Source organism: Ranitomeya variabilis, chromosome 3 (genome assembly GCF_051348905.1).
Source record: "Ranitomeya variabilis isolate aRanVar5 chromosome 3, aRanVar5.hap1, whole genome shotgun sequence".
Lineage (NCBI taxonomy): Eukaryota > Metazoa > Chordata > Amphibia > Anura > Dendrobatidae > Ranitomeya > Ranitomeya variabilis.
In genome coordinates, this window is record NC_135234.1 from 491,823,347 (window position 1) to 491,844,160 (window position 20,814).

Here is a 20,814-nt window from a genome sequence, read left to right on the forward strand (position 1 = left end):
GTCATGAGTATTCAGACTCTTTGCTCAGTGTTGAGTAGAGGGACCCTTTTCAGCTAGTACAGCCATTAGTCTTCCTGGGAATGATGCAACAAGTTTTTCACACCTGGATATGGGGATCTTCTGCCATTCTTCCTTGCAGATCCTCTCCAGTTCCGTCAGGTTGGATGGTGAACATTGGTGGACAGCCATTTTCAGGTCTCTCCAGAGATGCTCAATTGGGTTTAGGTCAGGGTCCTGGCTGGGCCAGTCAAGAATGGTCACAGAGTTGTTCTGAAGCCACTCCTTTGTTATTTTAGCTGTGTGCTTATGGTCATTGCTCAGTTTGGCTGGACGGCCAGCTCTAGGAAGACTTCTGGTGGTCCCAAACTTCTTCCATTTAAGGATTATGGAGGCCACTGTGCTCTTAGGAACCTTGAGTACTGTGGAAATTCTGTTGTAACCTTGGCCAAATCTGTGCCTTGCCACAATTCTGTCTCTGAGCTCCTTGGCCAGTTTCTTTGATTTCATGATTCTCATTTAGTCTGACATGCACTGTGAGTTGTGAGGTCTTATATAGACAGGACTAGAGGGCCATTCCAAATCAAGTCCTATCAGTTTAATTAAACACAGCTGGACTCTAAGGAAGAAGTAGAACCATCTCAAGGAGGTTCACAAGGAAATAGACAGCATGTAACTTAAATATAAGCATCTGAGCAAAGGGTCTGAATACTTATGACCGTGTGATATTTCTGTTCTTCTTTTTTACAAAATTTGCAAAAATGTCTACATTTCTGTTTTTTTCAGTCAAGATGGGGTGCAGAGTGTACATTAATGTGAAAAAAATGAACTTTTTTGAATTTACTAAATAGATGCAATGAAACAGAGTGAAACATTTAAAGGGGTACGAATTATTCAGCATCCACTATATATATATATTTATACATATATATATATAAATATATATATATATATATATATATATATACACATACAGGGTGGGCCATGTATATGCATACACCTACATAAAATGGGAGTGGTTGGTGATATCAGCTTTCTGTGCTGAATTTGCCGAGTGTGCAAAACAAAAATTGGAACAGGACCCTCAGTTTACACAGAACATTGTGTTCAGTGATGAGGCAAAATTTTTTGGGTGGGCCATTTATATAGGTACACCTAAACCAAATGGGAAGGGTGACAGTTTTCTTGCGTAGGGTGTCTTGCATTGAAATCTGCTGCAATGACCCGGATACTGCGTTCACCAGACATCAACACAATTTCTATCGGCTCCTCATGTGTTAACCTGTGTGACATGTCAATGGCTGCAAACAAAGAGAAACTTGTAAATAACTCATGAAAGAATAAAGTTATGTTAAAACCAAGCACACCATTGCTTTTCTTGTGAAATTCTTAATAAGTTTGATGTGTCACATCACCGTCATCACATTGGAAAAAAATTAAGTTGGATCAAAAATGGCTGACTTCAAAATGGCCACCATGGTCACTACTCATCTTGAAAAGTTTTCCCCCTCCCATATACTAATGTACTACAAACAGGAAGTTGATATCACAACCATTCCCATTTTATTTAGGTGCATCCATATACATGGCCCACCCTGTATATATACACTGCTCAAAAAAATATAGGGAACACTAAAATTCCACATCCCAGATATCACTGAATGAAATATTTCAGTTACAAATCTTTATTCATCACATAGTGGAATGTGTTGAGAACAAAAAAACATAAAAATGATCAATGTAAATCAAAATGAATATCCCATGGAGGTAAGGATTTGGAATGATACTCAACATAAAAGTGGAAAATTACAGGCTGGTCAAACTTCAGTGGAAATGCCTCAAGACAAGGAAATGATGTTCTATGGTGCATGTGGCCTCCACGTGCCGGTATGACCTCCTTACAATGCCTGGGCATGCTCCTGATGAGGCGGCAGATGGTCTCCTGAGGGATCTCTTCTCAGACCTGGACTAAAGCATCAGCCAACTCCTGAACAGTCTGTGGTGCAACATAACGTTGGTGGATGGTGGGAGACACGATGTCCCAGATGTGTTCAATCGGATTCAGGTCTGGAGAATGGCCGGGCCAGTCCATAGTAGCTTCAATGCCTTCCTCTTGCAGTAACTGCAAACACACTCCAGCCACATGAGGTCTGGCATTGTCCTGCATTAGGAGGAACCAAGCGCCAGCCGCACCAGCATATGGTCTCACAAGGGGTCTGAGGATCTTATCTTGGTACCTAATGGCAGTCAGGCTACCTCTGGTGAGCACATAGAGGGCTGTGTTGCCCTCCAAAGAAATGCCATCCCACATCATTACTGACCCACTGCCAAACCAGTCATGCTGAAGGATGTTGCAGTCAACAGATCGCTCTCCATGGCGTCTCCAACTTTGTCACATCTGTCACATGAGCTCAGTGTGAACCTGCTTTCAACTGTGAAGAGTAGGGTTGAGCGAAACGGGTCGGCCATTTTCAGAAGTCGCCGACTTTTGGCAAAGTCGGATTTCATGAAACCCGACCCCTGTGTGGGGTCGGCCATGAGGTCGGCGATCTTCTGAATCGGAATTCCGATACCGAGTTCGATATGTTTGCGATATCGGAAATCGGTATCGGAATCCACATTTAAGTGTAAAATAAAGAATTAAAATAAAAAATATTGATATACTCACCTCTCCGGAGGCCCCTGGACATCGCCGCTGGTAACCGGCAGCCTTCTTTGCTTAAAATGAGCACGTTCAGGGCCTTCCATGACGTCACAGCTTCTGATTGGTCGCGGCTGCCCATGTGACCGCCACGCGACCAATCACAAGCCGTGACGTAATTCTCAGGCCCTAAATTCCTAATTCTAGGAATTTAGGACCTGAGAATTACGTCACAGCTTGTGATTGGTCGTGTGGTGGTCACATGGGCGGCCTCGACCAATCACAAGCTGTGACGTCATCTAAGGCCCTGAACACGCTCATTTTTAAGAAGGAACGCTGCCGGAAAGAAGCAGGGCGCGTCCGAGGGTGAGTATATACCTAATAGGAATATACTCACCCTCGGCTTCTTTCCCGCAGCCTTCCTTCCTAAGAATGAGCGCGTTCAGGGCCTTAGATGACATCACGGCTTGTGATTGGTCGAGGCCGCCCATGTGACCGCCACGCGACCAATCACAAGCCGTGACGTAATTCTCAGGTCCTAAATTCCTAGAATTAGGAATTTAGGACCTGAGAATTACGTCACGGCTTGTGATTGGTCGCGTGGCGGTCACATGGGCGGCCGCGACCAATCAGAAGCCGTGACATCATGGAAGGCCCTGAACGCGCTCATTTTAAGCAAAGAAGGCTGCCGGTTACCAGCGGTAAGGTCCAGGCTGCGTCAGAGAGGTGAGTATATCAATATTTTTTATTTTAATTCTTTATTTTACACATTAATATGGATCCCAGGGCCTGAAGGAGAGTTTCCTCTCCTTCAGACCCTGGGAACCATAGTATCCCATTGCACTGCATTGGGTTTCGTGTTTCGGCCGACCCCGACTTTTTTATAGGATCGGCCGATTTCGTGAAACCCGACCCGATCTTATAAAAATAAAAGTCGCTCAACCCTAGTGAAGAGCACAGGGTGCCAGTGGCGAATTTGCCAATCCTGGTGTTCTGTGGTAAATGTCAAACGTCCTGCATGGTGATGGGCTGTGAGCACAACCCCCATCGGTGGACATTGGGCACTCAAACCATCCTCATGGAGTCAGTTTCTAACTGTTTGGCCATGAGCTTCCGTATTTTGGCCAAAATATTATCCACTACCTCACATAGAAATTTTTTTTTTATGTGTTTTTTTGCACTTTTTTTCCAGGGTGTAGTTGGGCCCATTTTTGTCTTGTAAACTGTGGTGTCTGTTCACATGGGTTGCATTTGGATAGCGCTGGGCAGGCCCACCTGATCTAATAGAAGGGTGTCACTACTAGGCTTGCCTGGATGCTGTGCATCTCCATTGTGTGAACAGCGCCGCATACAAGTCTTTTATGTGCAGCAATGTGCCAAGCAGCCACCCCCTCCATTAATGGTAGGTTGTGAGTGGCTGCTTCATCGGTTATGCTGCACCTGTGTTTTTTCTACCACATGGGTCCACTGCATCCTGAGAGTGCATTTGTTTGGTGGCCTAGGCAGGTAAGCATCTCTGCCTTGTTTTGCTGTATTTTCTATTTTTGGAGGATCTTTGAATCCTCTTTTTGTGCTTTTGCTGTTTAGAGTTTGTGCAGACACATGCACATTTTTGGCCTGCTGTAGGTAATTTTGCAGGGCTCTGGCAGTGCTCCTCCTGTTCCTCCTTGCACAAAGGCTGAGGTAGCGGTCCTGCTGCTGGGTTGTTGCCATCCTATGGCCCCCTCCACATCTCCTGGTGTTCTGGCTTGTCTCCTGGAAGCACATCCAGCCTCTGGACACTACGCTGACAGACACAGCAAACCTTCTTGTCACAGCTCTAATTGATGTGCAATCCTGGATGAGCTGCACTACTTGAGCCATTTGTGTGGGTTGTAGAATCCGCCTCATGCTACCACGAGTGTGAAAGCACAACCAACATTTAAAAGTGACCAAAACATCAGCCAGAAAGCATTGGTACTGAGATGTGGTCTGTGGTGCCCACCTGCAGAACCACTCCTTTATTGAGTGTGTCTTGATAATTGCCAATAATTTCCATCTGTTGTCTATTCCATTTGCACAACAGCATGGGAAATTGATTGTCAAACAGTGTTGCTTCCTAAGTGGACAGTTTGACTTAACAGAAGTTTGATTTACTTGGAGTTACATTCTGTTGTTTAAGTGTTCCCTTTATTTTTTGAGCAGTGTATATATGTATGTATATATATATATATATATATATATATATATATATATATATATATATATATATATAGAAAAAATTGGAACAACATCCAGTACTACCTCAATAGCGTGCAAAGCTCTCCCAACCAGCAGTCCAAAAAAGCCTCCAGTTATAATAACAAAAAAAGAAAAGCAGCACAAAAAGTAATAAAAAAGTGGACTTTATTGCCTGAGCGGCGTGGCAACGTTTCGGATACAAAATCCTTTTTCAAGCTCAGGCAATAAAGTCCACTGTTTTATTACTTTTCGTGCTGCTTTTCTTTTTTTGTTAATATATATATATATATATATATATATATATATATATATATATATATATATATATACACATATATATACAGCTCTGGCAAAAATTAAGAGACCACAGCAAGATGTTTCGTTAGTCTGATTTTTCTCTTTATAGGTATATTTATGAGTAAAATGTAAATTGTTCATTTATTCTATAAACTTCTGACAACATGTCTCCAAATTTCCAAGCAATAAATTTAGATTTTTTTTTCTGAAAATGAGAAATAGTCAAAAATGAAAAAACAGTGCTTTCAGACCTCAAATAATGCAAAGAAAACACGTTCATAATCATTTAGGGTGGTTTCACACTTGCGTTTTTGTAAGCTGCGTTTTAGCGCTAAAAAACGCAAAAAAAGCATGCTTTTTTTCTCCTATGCTTAACATTAAAAACGCATGCGTTTTGTCGCATGCGTTTTGACGCGTTTTCGGCAACGCATGCGTTTTTTGACGCGTGCGTTCATTTGCAGAAATGCAACCTGTAGTAATTTCTAGCGGCGTTTTTTTTTGCCGCTAAAAATCGCATGCGTTTTTTCGCGGCAAAAAAATGCTTTGATGTCTATGTAAACGCATGCGTTTTTAAGCACATGCGTTTGTTTGCATTAAAAACGCATGCGTTTTTATAGAAAAAAACCAGAAAACACACTGAAAAGTCACCCACCACCATCAAGGTGATAAAGGGATCCAAACCCTAACCCTAACCTCACCCCTAACCGTTTAATGAACATTTTCTGAGTCATAGTGCCACGTATTTCAGTGCCACGTATTTCAGTGCCATGTATTTCAGTGCCATGTCTTTCAGTGCCACGATATTTCAGTGCCACGTATTTCAGTGCCACGATATTTCAGTGCCACGATATTTCAGTGCCATGTATTTAAGTGCCACGTATTTAAGTGCCATGTCTTTCAGTGCCACGTATTTCAGTGCCACGTCTTTCAGTGCCACGTCTTTCAGTGCCACGTCTTTCAGTGCCACGATATTTCAGTGCCACATATTTAAGTGCCACGTCTTTCAGTGCCACGTATTTAAGTGCCACGTACTATAAATACTATAACTACATGGTTATACGTGGCACTTAAATATGTGGCACTTATATACGTGGCACTTAAATACGTGGCACTTAAATATGTGGCACTTAAATACGTGGCCACTGAAATATCGTGGCCCTTATATATGTATATACGTATATACGTATATAAACGTATTTCAGTGCCACGTATTTCAGTGCCACGTATTTCAGTGCCACGTATTTCAGGTTAGGGTTAGGGATAGGGGTAGGGTTAGGGGTAGGGTTAGGGTTAGGGTTTTTTGTTTTTTTCTTGTTTTCTTGTGTTTTTCTATAAAAACGCATGCGTCTAAAAAACGCATGCGTTTTACCGCGTTTACATGCGTTTTTTCACACATGCGTTTTAAAAAAAAACGCATGCAGATAAAAACGCAAGTGTGAAACCAGCCTTAGAAACAACAATACTAATTTTTTAACTCAGGAAGGGTTCAGAAATCAATGTTTTGTGGAATAACCATGATTTTTAATCACAGCTTTCACATGTCTTGGCATGCTTTCCACTAGTCTTTCACACTGCTTCTGGCACAAAAAATTAAGCAGCTCTTCTTTGTTTGATGGCTTGTCACTATCCATCATTCTCCTGATTACATTCCAAAGGTTTTCAATGGGGCTCAGGTCTGCAGAGTGGGCTACCCATGTCAGGGTGGTCTTTTCATTTTTGCCAGGGCTGTATATATATATATATATATATATATATATATATATATATATATATATATATATATATATATAAATCCATAGTTTTACGTGCTTTCTGGTACATTTCGATGTTATTTGAAAATAAAAGATAAGTTTGAGAAAATATTTATAGATTCAGTGATTTATCAATACAGTTTTATGTGGTTCTTGCTAGATTTTCGCAGATATATTAAACGCACAAAAAACCTAACAATTTTCATGGATTTAGTGATTCATCCTTACGCTCTAATGCGGTTCTTGTTACATTTCTCTGATATATTTAACTTCCACAAAATGTCTATTGATTCAATGATTCATGCATACAGTTTTAGAAAAACCATGGTGGGTTAAAAAAAAGGATAAAACCACTTTACCTGGTACAGTTAAAATAATTTTGGTCAAAAAATGTATTATTGTCATACAGTTGTGCTCAAAAGTTTACATACATCTGAAGAATTTTTGCTTTCTTGGCCTTTTTTCAGAGTATATGAATGGTAACAACAAAACTTTTTCTCCACTCATGGTTACTGGTTGGCTGAAACCATTTATTGTCAAACTATAGTGTTTTCTCTTTTTAAATCATAATGACAACCAAAACATCCAAATGACCCTTATCAAAAGTTCACATGCCCCATTTCTTACATTTCTCACATGCCCCTGTAGCATCAATGACAGCTTGAAGTCATTTGTGGTAGTTGTGGATGAGGTTATTTATTTTCTCAGATGGTAAAGCTGCCCACTCTTCTCGGCAAAAAGCCTCCAGTTCCCGCAAATTCATAGGCTGTCTAGCATGAACTGCGTGCTTGAGATCTCCCCAGAGTGGCTCAATGATATTGAGGTCAGGAGACTGAGATGGCCACTCCAGAGCCTTCACTTTGTTCTGCTGTAGCCAATAACAGGTCGACCTGGCCTTGTGTTTTGGATCATTGTCATGTTGGAACATCCAAGTACATCCCAAGTGCAGCTTCCGGGCTGATGAGTGCAAATTTGCCTACAGTATTTGCTGATAATGTGCTGCATTTATCTTTCCTTCAACTTTTGACCAAGATTCCTATGCCTTTGTAGCTCAAACATCCCCAAAACATCAGCGATCCACCTCTGTGCTTTACAGTAGAAATGGTGTTCCTTTCATCATAGGCCTTGTTGACCTCTCTCCAAATGTATCGTTTATGGCTGTGGCCAAAAAGTTCAATTTTTAATCTCATCACTCCAAATTAACTTGTTCCAGAAGTTTTGAGGCTTGTCTCTGGACTGTTTTGCATATTGTAGGCAAGATACTTTGTGGCATTTGGGCAGTAATGGCTTTCTTCTGACGACTTGACCATGCAGCCCATTTTTCTTCAAGTGCCTCCTTAGTGTGTATCTTGAAACAGCCACACCACTGGTTTTCAGAAAGTCCTGAATTTCAGCTGATGTTATTTGTGGGTTTTTCTTTGCATCCCAAACAATTTTGCTGGCAGTTGTGGATGACATTTTTGTTGGTCTACCTGACCGTCGATTTGTTTTTACAGTGCCCCTGCAGGCAGCCTTCGCTGACCGGCCTGACCAAAGAATTGAGATGGGCTTCTAGGATCGCTGAGTGGAGATGGAAGCGATCCCGCTCTGCTGACCACTTCACCGCATACAAGCAGTCCCTCGCCAGCTTCAAGTCTGCGCTCACTGCTGCAAAACAAGCTTACTTCTCATCTCTCATATCCTCCCTGTGTCACAACCCTAAACAGCTTTTCAACACTTTCAATTCTCTACTCCGTCCCCCTGCACCCCCTCCCTCCCCTCTCATTTCTGCTGAAGACTTCGCCTCTTTCTTTAAACAGAAGATTGATATGACCAGAGAAAGCTTTGGCCCACAGCACCCACTGCCCCTCTTAGCTGCTCACACCTGCTCCTCCAAAACCAGCTTCTCCACCATGACAGAAGATCAGCTCTCCACCCTCCTGTCAAGATCACACCTCACCACCTGCACGCTCGACCCGCTCCCGTCCCACCTCATCCCTAACCTTTCCACAGTCTTCATCCCAACCCTAATGCACCTCTTCAACCTCTCACTCACAACAGGTGTCTTCCCCTCATCCTTCAAGCATGCCAAGATCACACCCATCCTCAAAAAGCCCTCCCTCGACCCATCCTCTGTGTCTAGCTATCGCCCGATATCTCTTCTCCCTTATGCCTTCAAATTGCTGGAGCAACACGTCCATCTTGAACTGTCCTCCCACCTCTCCTCCTGCTCCCTCTTTGATCGGTTACAATCTGGCTTCCGTTCCCATCACTCAACTGAAACTGCCCTAACTAAAGTCACCAATGACCTACTAACTGCCAGGAGCAAGTGACACTACTCTGTCCTCCTTCTCCTGGACCTGTTTTCTCCCTTTGACACTGTGGACCACTCCCTTCTGCTACAAATCCTCTCATCTCTTGGCATCACAGACTTGGCCCTTTCCTGGATCTCATCATATCTGACAGACCGGACATTCAGTGTCTCCCTCCTCCACACCACCTCCTCACCTCGTCCCTTGTCAGTCGGTGTTCCTCAAGGCTATGTTCTAGGACCCCTACTCTTCTCCATCTACACCTTCGGTCTGGGACAGCTCATAGAATCCCACGGTATGCAGTAGCATCTCTATGCCGATGACACGCAGATCTACCTATCCGGACCTGACCTCACCTCCTTACTTACCAAAATCCCGCACTGTCTGTCTGCTATTTCAGCCTTCTTTTCTGCTCGCTTTCTACAACTGAACATGGACAAAACAGAATTCATCATCTTTCCCCCATCTCACTCTACCCCTCCACCAGACCTGTCCATCAATGTCAATGGCTGCTCACTTTCCCCAGTCCCACACGCCCGGTGCCTCGGGGTGATCCTCGACTCTGCCCTCTCTTTCAAGCCACATATCCAAGCCCTTGCCTCCTCCTGCCGCCTCAAACTCAAAAACATTTCCTGGATCCGCACATTCCATGACCGCGACACCGCAAAAACACTAGTGCATGCCCTTATCATCTCCGCCTTGACTACTGCAACCTCCTACTCTCTGGACTCCCCTCTAGCACTATGGCACCACTTCAATCCATCCTACACTCTGCTGCCCGACTAATCTACCTGTCTCCCCGCTATTTCCCAGCCTCTCCCCTATGCCAAGCCCTTCACTGGCTTCCTATCGTCCAGAGTCTCCAGTTCAAAACCCTCACAATGACCTACAAAGCCATCCACAACCTATCTCCTCCATACATCTGTGACATAATCTCCCGGTACTGACCAACACGCAACCTCCGATCCTCTCAAGACCTCTTTCTCTACTCCCCTCTCATCTCTTCTTCCCACAACCATATCCAAAACTTCTCCCGTGCTTCCCCCATACTCCGGAACTCTCTGCCCCTGCACATCAGACTCTCACCTACCATGGAAACCTTCAAAAGGAACCTGAACACTCACCTCTTCCGACAAGCCTAAAGCCTGCAGTGATCCTGAACCTACTGAACCACCGCACAACCAGGTCTACCCTCTCCTAGTGCATCATCACCCATCCCCTGCAGACTGTGAGCCCTCACGGGCAGGGTCCTCCCTCCTTATGTAGCCGTGTGCCTTGTTTTTTGCTCATGTTTAATGTATTTGTCTATATTTGCCCCGTATTTCACATGTAAAGCGCCATGGAATAAATGGCGCTATAAAAATGTATAATAATAATAATAAAAATTTCCATTTGTTAATCACAGCTTGAACGCTGCTGACTGGCATTATCAATTCCATGGATTTATTTTTGTATCCCTTTGCTGTTTTATACAGTTCAACTGACTTTTCCCGTAGATCCGTAGACAATTCTTTTGCTTTCCCAATAACTCACAATCCAGAAACGTCAGTGGCTGGATGAAAGATGCAAGAATCTGTCTGGATCCCAGAAACTCACTCAGCTTTTATGCACACACACTGATTACAAGCAAACAGGTCACATGTTACCTTTATTAGCCATTCAAACCCATTTGTGTCAACTTCTGTGCATGTTATCAGGCCAAAATGAGCAGGGTATTTAAACTTTTGATCAAGGTAATTTGGATATTTTGGCTTGTCATTATGATTTAAAAAGAGTAGTTTGACAATAAATGTCTTCACCCAATCACTAACCATGAGTGGAGAAAAAGTTTGGTGTTATCATTCCTATTCTCTGAAAAAAGGCAAAGAATGCAAAAATTCTGCAGTGGTATGTAGACTTTTGAGCACAACTGTATATACTGAAGTACCTTCTTTGTGTGATTTTACATTGATTTGAAATAAAAAATAAAATTGGTCTGCTACATTCTTAATATTTAAATGAGGCTGTCTACATGTTGCCTTCAAGGGTGTACAATGTTCAGGAGTGTAGGAATACCACAACTATACTTTGCTCATAATAGATTAAGGACTACAGTTGGTGCCTTCAAGGGTGTTTGGATGATCGTGCTTGTCATTTTGGAAGGCTTTGCACTAAGTGCATAGCTTTCATGAGTAGTGATTAGCGAGCACTAAAATGCTCAGGTGCTCGTTGCTCAGGTCGAGCAAATTGGAATACTCAGGTACTCGACCCGAGCAACAAGCCCAAAGTACACTACCGTTCAAAAGTTTAGGGTCACTTAGAAATTTCCTTATTTTTGAAAGAAAAGCACAGTTTTTTCTAATGAAGCCAACATTAAATTATTCAGGAATACGCTCCATACATTGTTAATGTGGTAAATGACAATTCTAGCTGCAAACGTCTGGTTTGTAATACAATATCTTCATAGGTGTATAGAGGCCCATTTCCAGCAACCATCACTCTAGTGTTCTTATGGTACTTTGTGTTTGCTAACTGTGTAAGAAGGCTAATGGATGGTTAGAATACCCTTGAAAACTCTTGTGCAAGTATGTTAGCACAGCTGAAAACAGTTTGGCTGATTAGAGAACCTATAAACCTGACCTTGAGCAAGTTGAGAATCTGGAGCATTACATTTGTTGGTTCCATTAAACTCTCAAAATGGTCAGGAAAAAAGGAACTTTCATGTGAAACTCGACAGTCTATTCTTGTTCTTAGAGGTGAAGGCAATTCTATGAGAGAAATTGCCCAGAAACTGAAGATTTCCTACAACGGTGTGCACTACTCCCTTCAGAGGAGAGAACAAACAGGCTCTAACCAGAGTAGAAAGAGAAGTGGGAGGCCCCGTTGCACAACTGAGCAACAAGACAAGTACATTAGAGTCTGTAGTTTGAGAAATCGACGCCTCACAGGTCCTCAACTGGCAGCTTCATTAAATAGTACACGCAAAACGCCAGTGTCAACGTCTACAGTGAACAGGCGACTCCGGGATGCTGGCCTTCAGGGCAAAGTGGCAAAGAAAAATCCATATCTGAGACTGGCTAATAAAGGGAAAAGATTAATATGGGCAATATGGGCACAGACATTGGAAGGCAGACAGAGGAAGGTTGGAAAAATGTGGTATGGACAGATGAATACAAGTTTGAGGTGTTTGGATCACACAGAAGAAAATTTGTGAGACGCAGAACCACTGAAAAGATGCTGGAAGAGAGCCTGGCGCCATCTGTCAAGCATGGGGAAGGTAATGTGATGGTCTGGGGTTTCTTTAGTGCTGGTAAAGTGGGAGATTTGTACAAGGTAAAAGGAATTTTGAATAAGAAAGGCTATCACTCCATTTTCCAATGCTTGCTATACCCTGTGGACAGCACTTGATAGGAGCCAATTTCATCCTACAACAGGACAATGTCCCGAAGCACACCTCCAAATTATGCAAGAATCATTTAGGGAAGAGGCAGAGAGTTGGTATTCTATCTGTAATGGAGTGGCAAGCGCAGTCACCAGATCTCAACCCCATTGCGCTGTTGTGTGAGCAGCTTGACCGTATGGTACGCAAAAAGTGCCCATCAAGCCAAACCAACTTGTGGGAGGGGCTTCTGGAAGCATGGGGTGAAATTTCTCCAGATTACCTTAGCAAATTAACTGCTAGAATGCCAGAGGTCTGCAATGCTGTAATTGCTGCAAAGGGAGCATTCTTTGACGAAAGCAAAGTTTGAAGGAGAAAATTATCATTTCAAATAAAAATCTTTTTTTCAAACCTTGTCATTGTCTGGACTAGGTTTTAATTTCATTTGGCAACTCATTTGATTAATAAAAGTATGAGTTTTCATGGAAAACACAAAATTGTCTGGCTGACCCTAAACTTTTGAACGGTAGTCTAAGTCTATGGGGAAACCCGAGTATTTTTACCGCAATCCCCCTTGGGGGTCCTTTTAAGATCTAAAAACATGTGAAAATTATGGAAACACTGCTCAAATAACACAGGAACATCATGCGGATCGCCCCTGGAAGCATTTCAGACTCTTAGGTCACAGCTGTAAGCAAATTTGTCAGAGTTTAATGCCATTTTTACATGTGCACACAAAAACATATAAAAACAAAACCAAAATGGATTTTGCTGGGGAATATGTTAAGGTACATCCTTTCCAGGCTAATGACTTGTATATAAGGCAAAATAATTTACCCCAGACAAAAATGTTCCTCCCCCACTTGGGCTATGTTCACACACAGCATTTTTGATGCTTTTTTCAACTTTAACATTGCTTTCAACAAGTAGAAATGCATTTACTTGGAAAAATGTTTTATTGAATGCAAGGCTTGCCCTGCTATCAAGTCATATGCACCCCAATAAGCCTTTGAAAACAGATACTGGATAGCCACAGGAAAACCCACTTCACAGTCTTCAGTTGGTCCTGCCATACAGGCTCTTTATGCATTCAATGCAAGGGCTGCCTTTACCCAAATTTGCACGCACCCCAATCCCCCCTTGGAAGAAAAATGGAGGCGGGCCTCTTAAGTAAAACTGCCCCATTACCAAGGAGCGTGTCTCCTAGACTCGTACTGCCCATACACAGTGTATAGGCTGAACAGCATTCCCCCATGGGGGTACATTTTAAAAAAAAAAAAAAATTATAACAAAATAGTGTTTACTGTTTTGAGCTAGGGTAACACACAGCAATAAAAGGATAATTGAAGCCTCAAAAGCACACTTTGTAGCCCACAGATAGATTAGGCATGTCACAGTACTACCACACTGTAAATTTTGTTTGTTTTAACCAAGATAGTGTATAGATCTAGGGTATTAGACAGACCAAAAATTGGAATGTATGCATGAAAAAAACTATTTTTAGACCACATATAAAATGACCATTGGACAGAGACAACAGACTGTTTCAATATGTGGCCTGTATTTTTTAACATTTTCTAACCACAAAATACTGTATACACCAAGGGTAGCAGACCAAACACTGGAATGTGTGTCTAAAAAGACAAGATTTAAAGACCACTGATAGACCAGACGTGTGACTGAGATAACAGACTGTTTCAATTTGAGTGATGTATTTTTTAAAATTAAAAAACAAACAAAAACTGTGTACAGCAAGGGTATCAGACAAAAAACTGGAATGTATGGCTTAAAAGCCAAGATTTGAAGACCAGACGTGTGACTGAGATAACAGACTGTTTCAATATGTTTCAATATGTGGGATGTATTTTTTAAAATTCTAAAAACCACAAAATTCTGTATACTCCAAGGGTAGCAGTCTAGCAGACCCAAAAATGCAATGTATGCCTGCAAAGGAAGGATTTGGATACCACAGATACACCATGCGTCTGACGGAGATAACAGAGTGATCAAAATGTGTTCTTGTTTTTTGGGGGGACACCAAAAATGTGTCCATAAGTAGGATATGACACAAAAATAAAACATTTGGAGTACTAAAATTGTCCAAACATTTCCCCATGGGGGATATATTTTTTAAAAATCTTTTATGAGAATCATAGACACTCTTGGAAAAAATTGGAATGGGCTGTAGCAGCACAAAACCAGTTAACACTGGTGATCTAATGTTGGAGAATGAGGAGACATAAGATAAATCATACTGAAATCAAAGAACTAAATAAAAAATATGACTCCACCTATGAAAGAAAATAACAAAAGGGAGGGGCGAACACAGGTTCATAAATATGAAGCCAGAATGTGTCCAACGAGATATGTTTGTCCCTAGCAACAGCTCAGAGAGACAGGGCTATAAATAAAAATATAATATAAAAGTCTTTGAATAATTTTATATTGTAGAGCTATACACTACTTCATTAGAGGACTGTCCAGAGCTATGAAAAATAGAAAATATAATAATTAGAGAAGAAGATACGTACATCTCCTTTTTACGAAAATTTCCCCTGGGGGAGTAACATTTTTTTTTGTTTCAAATTGGTAATGGCCATCATATAGACATTTTTGCCAAAAATTGCACTGGTGTATCAGCACAGAACACGTTAAACCTGGTGATCTAGTGGTGGAGAATGAGGAAACATTGATGAAGGACTTATTACAAACTAGGCCCAATGTAAAGGAGCGTGTCTCCTAGACTTGTAATGCCCAGAAGTGCATCGGCTGACAAACATTTCCCTTTGGGGGTTACAGTTTTAAAAAATTATTTATGGGTATCATAGACATTCTTGTCCAAAAATAGAATGGCTGTAGCAGCATACAACATGTTCACCATGGTGATCAAATGGTGGAGAATGAGGAAACAATGATGAAGGCCTCATTAAAAACTGGGCACAATACACACTAGTGGCTGTTTTGTGTACGAAGTAAAAGATGAGCTGATGAGCAAGATCCTGGGCCTGCGGCTTAGCTCGTGTGCAGGTGTAGGTCCCACAAAGACCACCTGGACAGGTACAGCAGCCCCAAGGACCCCAGCCAGCAGTCAGATCTCAGCAGCCAGCGCCTGAGCATTTGCTCATCGGAAGAGGGCGCCAGAGAGGTCCGCGGGCAGCGGCAGCTGTGACCATCGCTAGAGGTTCTGCAGGAGTCAGCCGGACTTGCAGAAGTGTCTATCGGAGAACAGGTCGGCCGTAGGCGTGACTTCCATGAAGTCGGGGTGAACACCCGGCAGACTATCGAACACATCCAAAAATCGAAAGCTGGCATCTCTGGAACTAGTATTGCTCTTGTGACCAACCATATCAAGCTGGTGTCCCAACCACAGTGGGCCCTGTAACAGTGTCACGCTGACTTCAACCCCGCCGTGGAGTCCAAGCGTTTGCGGTATGGCCTCCTGTACAAGCATGAAGAAACCATTGGAAAGGGAGGGGCATCTGATGGAACCGTGTTGTTTTAACCAAAAAGACTGAATAAGGTCACCGAGGTGTTCAGCCAAACTTGAAATGGGGAGAATGTGCGGATAACAATCACCCTGAACAACGAGCTTCCACCAACCTTGCCCATCTGCTTCTATTTCTATAACATAATTTTCCAAAGACTCCTGAAGATAATGGATATGATGCAGATAGGAAGCAACTATTACAACACAAGCGATGCCACCAAAGTTAGAGCCCACTGACTCGCCATCTGCCTGGGGTTTTCCACCTCCATCCTCCCGTATGAGTCCAGCATCATGTTGAGCATTGATGTCAGCCATAAAGTCCTCAGAAACGAGACTGTGCATGACATCATGAGCAGCCTCTACTCCTCGTGTGGCCCTCAGAGGTTCCAGGATGCCTGCTGCAATGAGCTGATCGGACAGATCATCCTCACCAAGTACAACACTAAAACCTACGATATAGATGAGATAGAATGGGACATGACTACAGTGTCCACCTTCAAGAAGGCAGATGGAAGCAAGATCAGCTTTGTGGACTACTATAAGAACCAATACAATCAACAAGTGAAAGACATGATCCAGCCGCTAATCGTGAACATTCCCCAAAGGCCCAAGCTGGGAGCGACAGACGGAGCCATCATACTGGTGCCAGAGTTCTGTAACCTAACAGGTCTGACAGACAGAATGAGAAACGACTTCAACGTCATGAAAGACCTGGCTGTTCACACCAGCTTACCACGAGAACAGAGGGAGTGGCAAGCTGGGAAGTTCATGAACTACACACACAAGGATGATTTAAAGCAGGGACACATGAGCCATGCACACAGTGAACAAGCTTGCAGGGACATGCTCACAGCACCAAGAGACTTGAAAACACAAAAAGAGCACAGTAAAGCCAAAAAATACTCTGTTGTCAAAAAATCACAGTGAACAGCAAGTGCTAGTAAAAACATGGAAAAACACAGGATGAGAGCGTTCAGAAAGAGCTATGTGACTGGAGGCTGAATTTCGATAAAGAACTGCTACAGTTCGAAGGAAGAATCGCACCTCTAGAAATAAATCCTGCAAAAATACAAATCTGCTGAATATAATCCACAGTTTGCTGATTGGTTAATAGAGCTGAGTGGTCCCGTCCTCATCAGCCTCGAGATATGAATAATTGGCTGATCTTTGAAGAAATTAGAACGCTGCGAATGCTCTTCTGCAGAACATGTTCAAGATAACCCAGTAAATGGACATCAAGATGAACTGGGCGGTGTTGGTTGAAGCTGAGGACTTTTTGGGGAGGGGTTTGGTGAATTTTTGAAAAAAGAAAAAAAGAGTGGTACAAGGCTAGCACACAGAACTATGCTACGTATGCCTGTGAAACTATGATTTTTCCACCACAGATACACTAGGCTGCAGCCACAGCTAACTGACTGTATATTTTTTTAGTTTTTTCCTGAATTATTGAAAAAAAATAAAAATTAGTTGAACAAGGGTAGCAGACAGAACTATGCAACTTATTCCTGCGAAGCTACGATTTTTCCACCACAGACACACCAGGCCTTAGCCTGACATAACAGACTCTATAAATTTTTTTTTTTTTTTTTGTGAATTTTTTTAAAAAAAGGAGAACATTTCTAGCACACAAAACTATGCTATGTATGCCTGCAAAACTATGATTTTTCCACCACAGATACACTAGGCTGTAGCCACAGATAACAGACTGTATACGTTTTTTTCTGTTGTATGTGAATTTTGGAAAAAAATAAAAAATTAGTACAACAAGGCTAGCAGACAGAACTATGCAACTTTTGCCTGTGAAGGTATGATTTTCCCACCACAGATATACCAGGCCTCAGCCTGATATAACACACAGACTGTATACATTTTTTTTTGTTTTTTGGTGAATTTTTGAAAAAAAGAGTAGAACAAGGCTAGCACACAGAACTATGCTGTGTATGCCTGCGAGACTACGATTTTTCCACCACAGACACACCAGGCTGCAGCCACAGATAACAGACTGTATAATTTTTTTTTCTGTTGATGTGAAATTTGGCTAAAAATGAGTACAATAAGGTTAGCAGACAGAACTATGAAACTTATGCCTGCAAAGCTACAATTTTCCCACCACAGATAAACCAGCCATCAGCCTCAGATAACAGACTGATCTAAATGTGGCCTTGAATTTTTTGGGCACAGCTAAATTGTGTCAACAAGTTGGCTATGACACACAAAAAAGATTTTTTGGTACACTCACATCTGGTGCCTGGGACACAAAAATGGTAGATTTGCACGTTCTTCGAATACAATTACCTGGTTATAGTATGCAGAGTGACCAAGCAAATAAATGTTGAAATAAGGGGGCTATGGATTGCTTTAGAATAAAAGGAGCAGGTATCAGGTGAAGAAAAAAAATGCCACAGAAAACTGCAGCTAGGTATATATTACATAAGCAGCAGCAGACAGTAATGGAGCTTTTGGAAGTATGCAGTGACAGCTATGTACTCACATACAGTGCCTTCAGGCCTTGCACTGATGTGTATATGTGCACATAGACTCCCCTACCTACCTAGTGCTGCAATCTCTGGACCCCCGAATTAGCCCTAAAAATCACTGTTGGTTTCTCAGGAGTTATGGACTGAACAATTGCAGACCTACACTAACTATTAAAAGGATGATTCTGACCCTATCTCAGCAGTAGCTCTCCATACACTCGCTAAGTCTGGAGCAGAATGCGGTGAGGAGGGTGGCACCAGCTCTGTTATAGACCTGATGATGCTGTGCGGCCAAGACAATCACTGTAATACCACAAAAAAGATGGCTGCGACTTTACAGTGCATGGCTAAGAATCCCTGCATTGTAATTGGTGCTCTAAAGAGTGCAAGAATTGCAGGGCGGAGACCAGAGCTCCGGACGAATAATCCTGGAAATACTCAGTGCTTGCCGAGTACACCGAGCATAGTGATACTTGGCCGAGTACCAAGTAGTGGCGAGCATGTTCGCTCATCACTATTCATGAGTCTAATAGTACCACTACATGACAATTTGAACATAATTTTTATGAGGCCCCCCTTTATTTCTAATACCTGAGTCCCTCTTAGCTCATATTTTTGGTAATTCTTGCTTCCTTCATAAGTTAAGCTGAAATTTTGGTTTACTCAAATTATTTTTATTACTATTTAAAAAGTTGAGTAATTTTGTTTATTTTTTCAGTTTTTTTGACAGGGGACCAAGGCTTCAATAAAATGTGGGTAAAGTGAATATAACTGTGTTTGTTATTTTTAAATAAAAAAGTAAAATGGTGTGTATTTTTTTTCAAATAAAGAACTTTATTCTGGCTGTGTGTTTATTTACAATATGACTATGGGGTTAGTAATAGATAGGTGTCTTATAGATCCATGGGCTAGATGTCACCTTTGAAGTGGCAAATCTAATAGATGTAACTTTTCTGGGGCTGCAATTTTTAGGCTTGGGGGCGCCAATATCCATGATCCCTTAGCAGTCTGAAAATACCAGTTCCCAACTGTCTGCTTTAGGTTGCCTGGTTTAAATAATTAAAAAAAACACCATGGGGACCCCTCTTTTCTTAATAATAAGCCATGATAAAGCTGACAGCTGAGGGCTGCTCTCCGCTGTTGTCAGTTTTGTCATGTGGCTATAAAAATAGAGGAGAACCCAGGCCATTTTATTTATTTATTTATAGCACAGGCTGATGAATGCTTCCATCTGCCACTGCCTGCTCTCGTTGTTATGAGCAACAGCAGGTGTAGGCTGATGGGAGTAACTGCTGGCTCCCACTGTCATCTGACAGCATGGGAACCAAAGGTCTCTGACTGTCAGTAATTATCTTACCGATGATCAGAACCAGTGTTTGCACCCATTCATCTAAATTCAATTTCAGCTAATGTTCTGATACCCAAACTTTTTTAACTGTATGACTAAACCTGTTGGACCCGAACAACCAGGTGGTTCACCCATCACTATAGGCCAGTGTAAAGAAATGCATTTTTACGGCATGCTTAAAGGGAACCTGTCACCCCCAAAATCGCGGGTGAGGTAAGCCCACCGGCATCAGGGGCTTATCTACAGCATTCTGGAATGCTGTAGATAAGCCCACGATGTATCCTTAAAGATTAGAAAAAGACGTTAGATTATACTCACCCAGGGGCGGTCCCGCTGCTGGTCCAGGTCCAGCGCCTCCCATCTTCATCAGATGACATCCTCTTCTGGTCTTCACGCTGTGGCTCCTGCGCAGGTGTACTTTATCTGCCCTGTTGAGGGCAGAGCAAAGTACTGCAGTGCGCAGGCACCGGGAAAGGTCAGAGAGCCCCACGCTTGTACTTTGCTCTGCCTTCATCAGGGCAGACAAAGTACTACTGCGCAGGAGCCGCAGCATAAAGACCAGAAGAGGACGTCATCTGATGAAGATGGGAGGTGCCGGACCCAGACCAGCAGCGGAAACGCCCCTGGGTAAGTATAATCTAACGTCTTTTTCTCATCTTTTAGGATACATCAGGGGCTTATCTACAGTATTCCAGAATAGTGTAGATAAGCCCCTGATGCCGGAGGGCTTAGCTCACCCGCGATTTTGGGGGTGACAGATTCCCTTTAAAACTGTGGGCATTGGGAATTAGTCAAATTGTCTGCGGTAGTGCATTCCAGAGAAATAGTGTAGCACAGGAGAAGTCTTGGAGATGGGAGTGGGAGATTCAGATTATTGAGAATGTTAGTCATTAGCGGAAATGAGGACATGGTTAATGTAGTAGACAAATACTAGAAAAGAGATGTAG

The 20,814-nt window shown here is 42.4% G+C and overlaps 1 pseudogene; it reads left to right on the top strand.

The window, feature by feature from the left end:
* The first annotated feature begins 12,284 nt into the window (after nt 1-12,284).
* LOC143817722 (piwi-like protein 1 pseudogene) lies at nt 12,285-17,345 on the top strand (annotated as a pseudogene).
* The last annotated feature ends 3,469 nt before the right edge of the window (nt 17,346-20,814 follow it).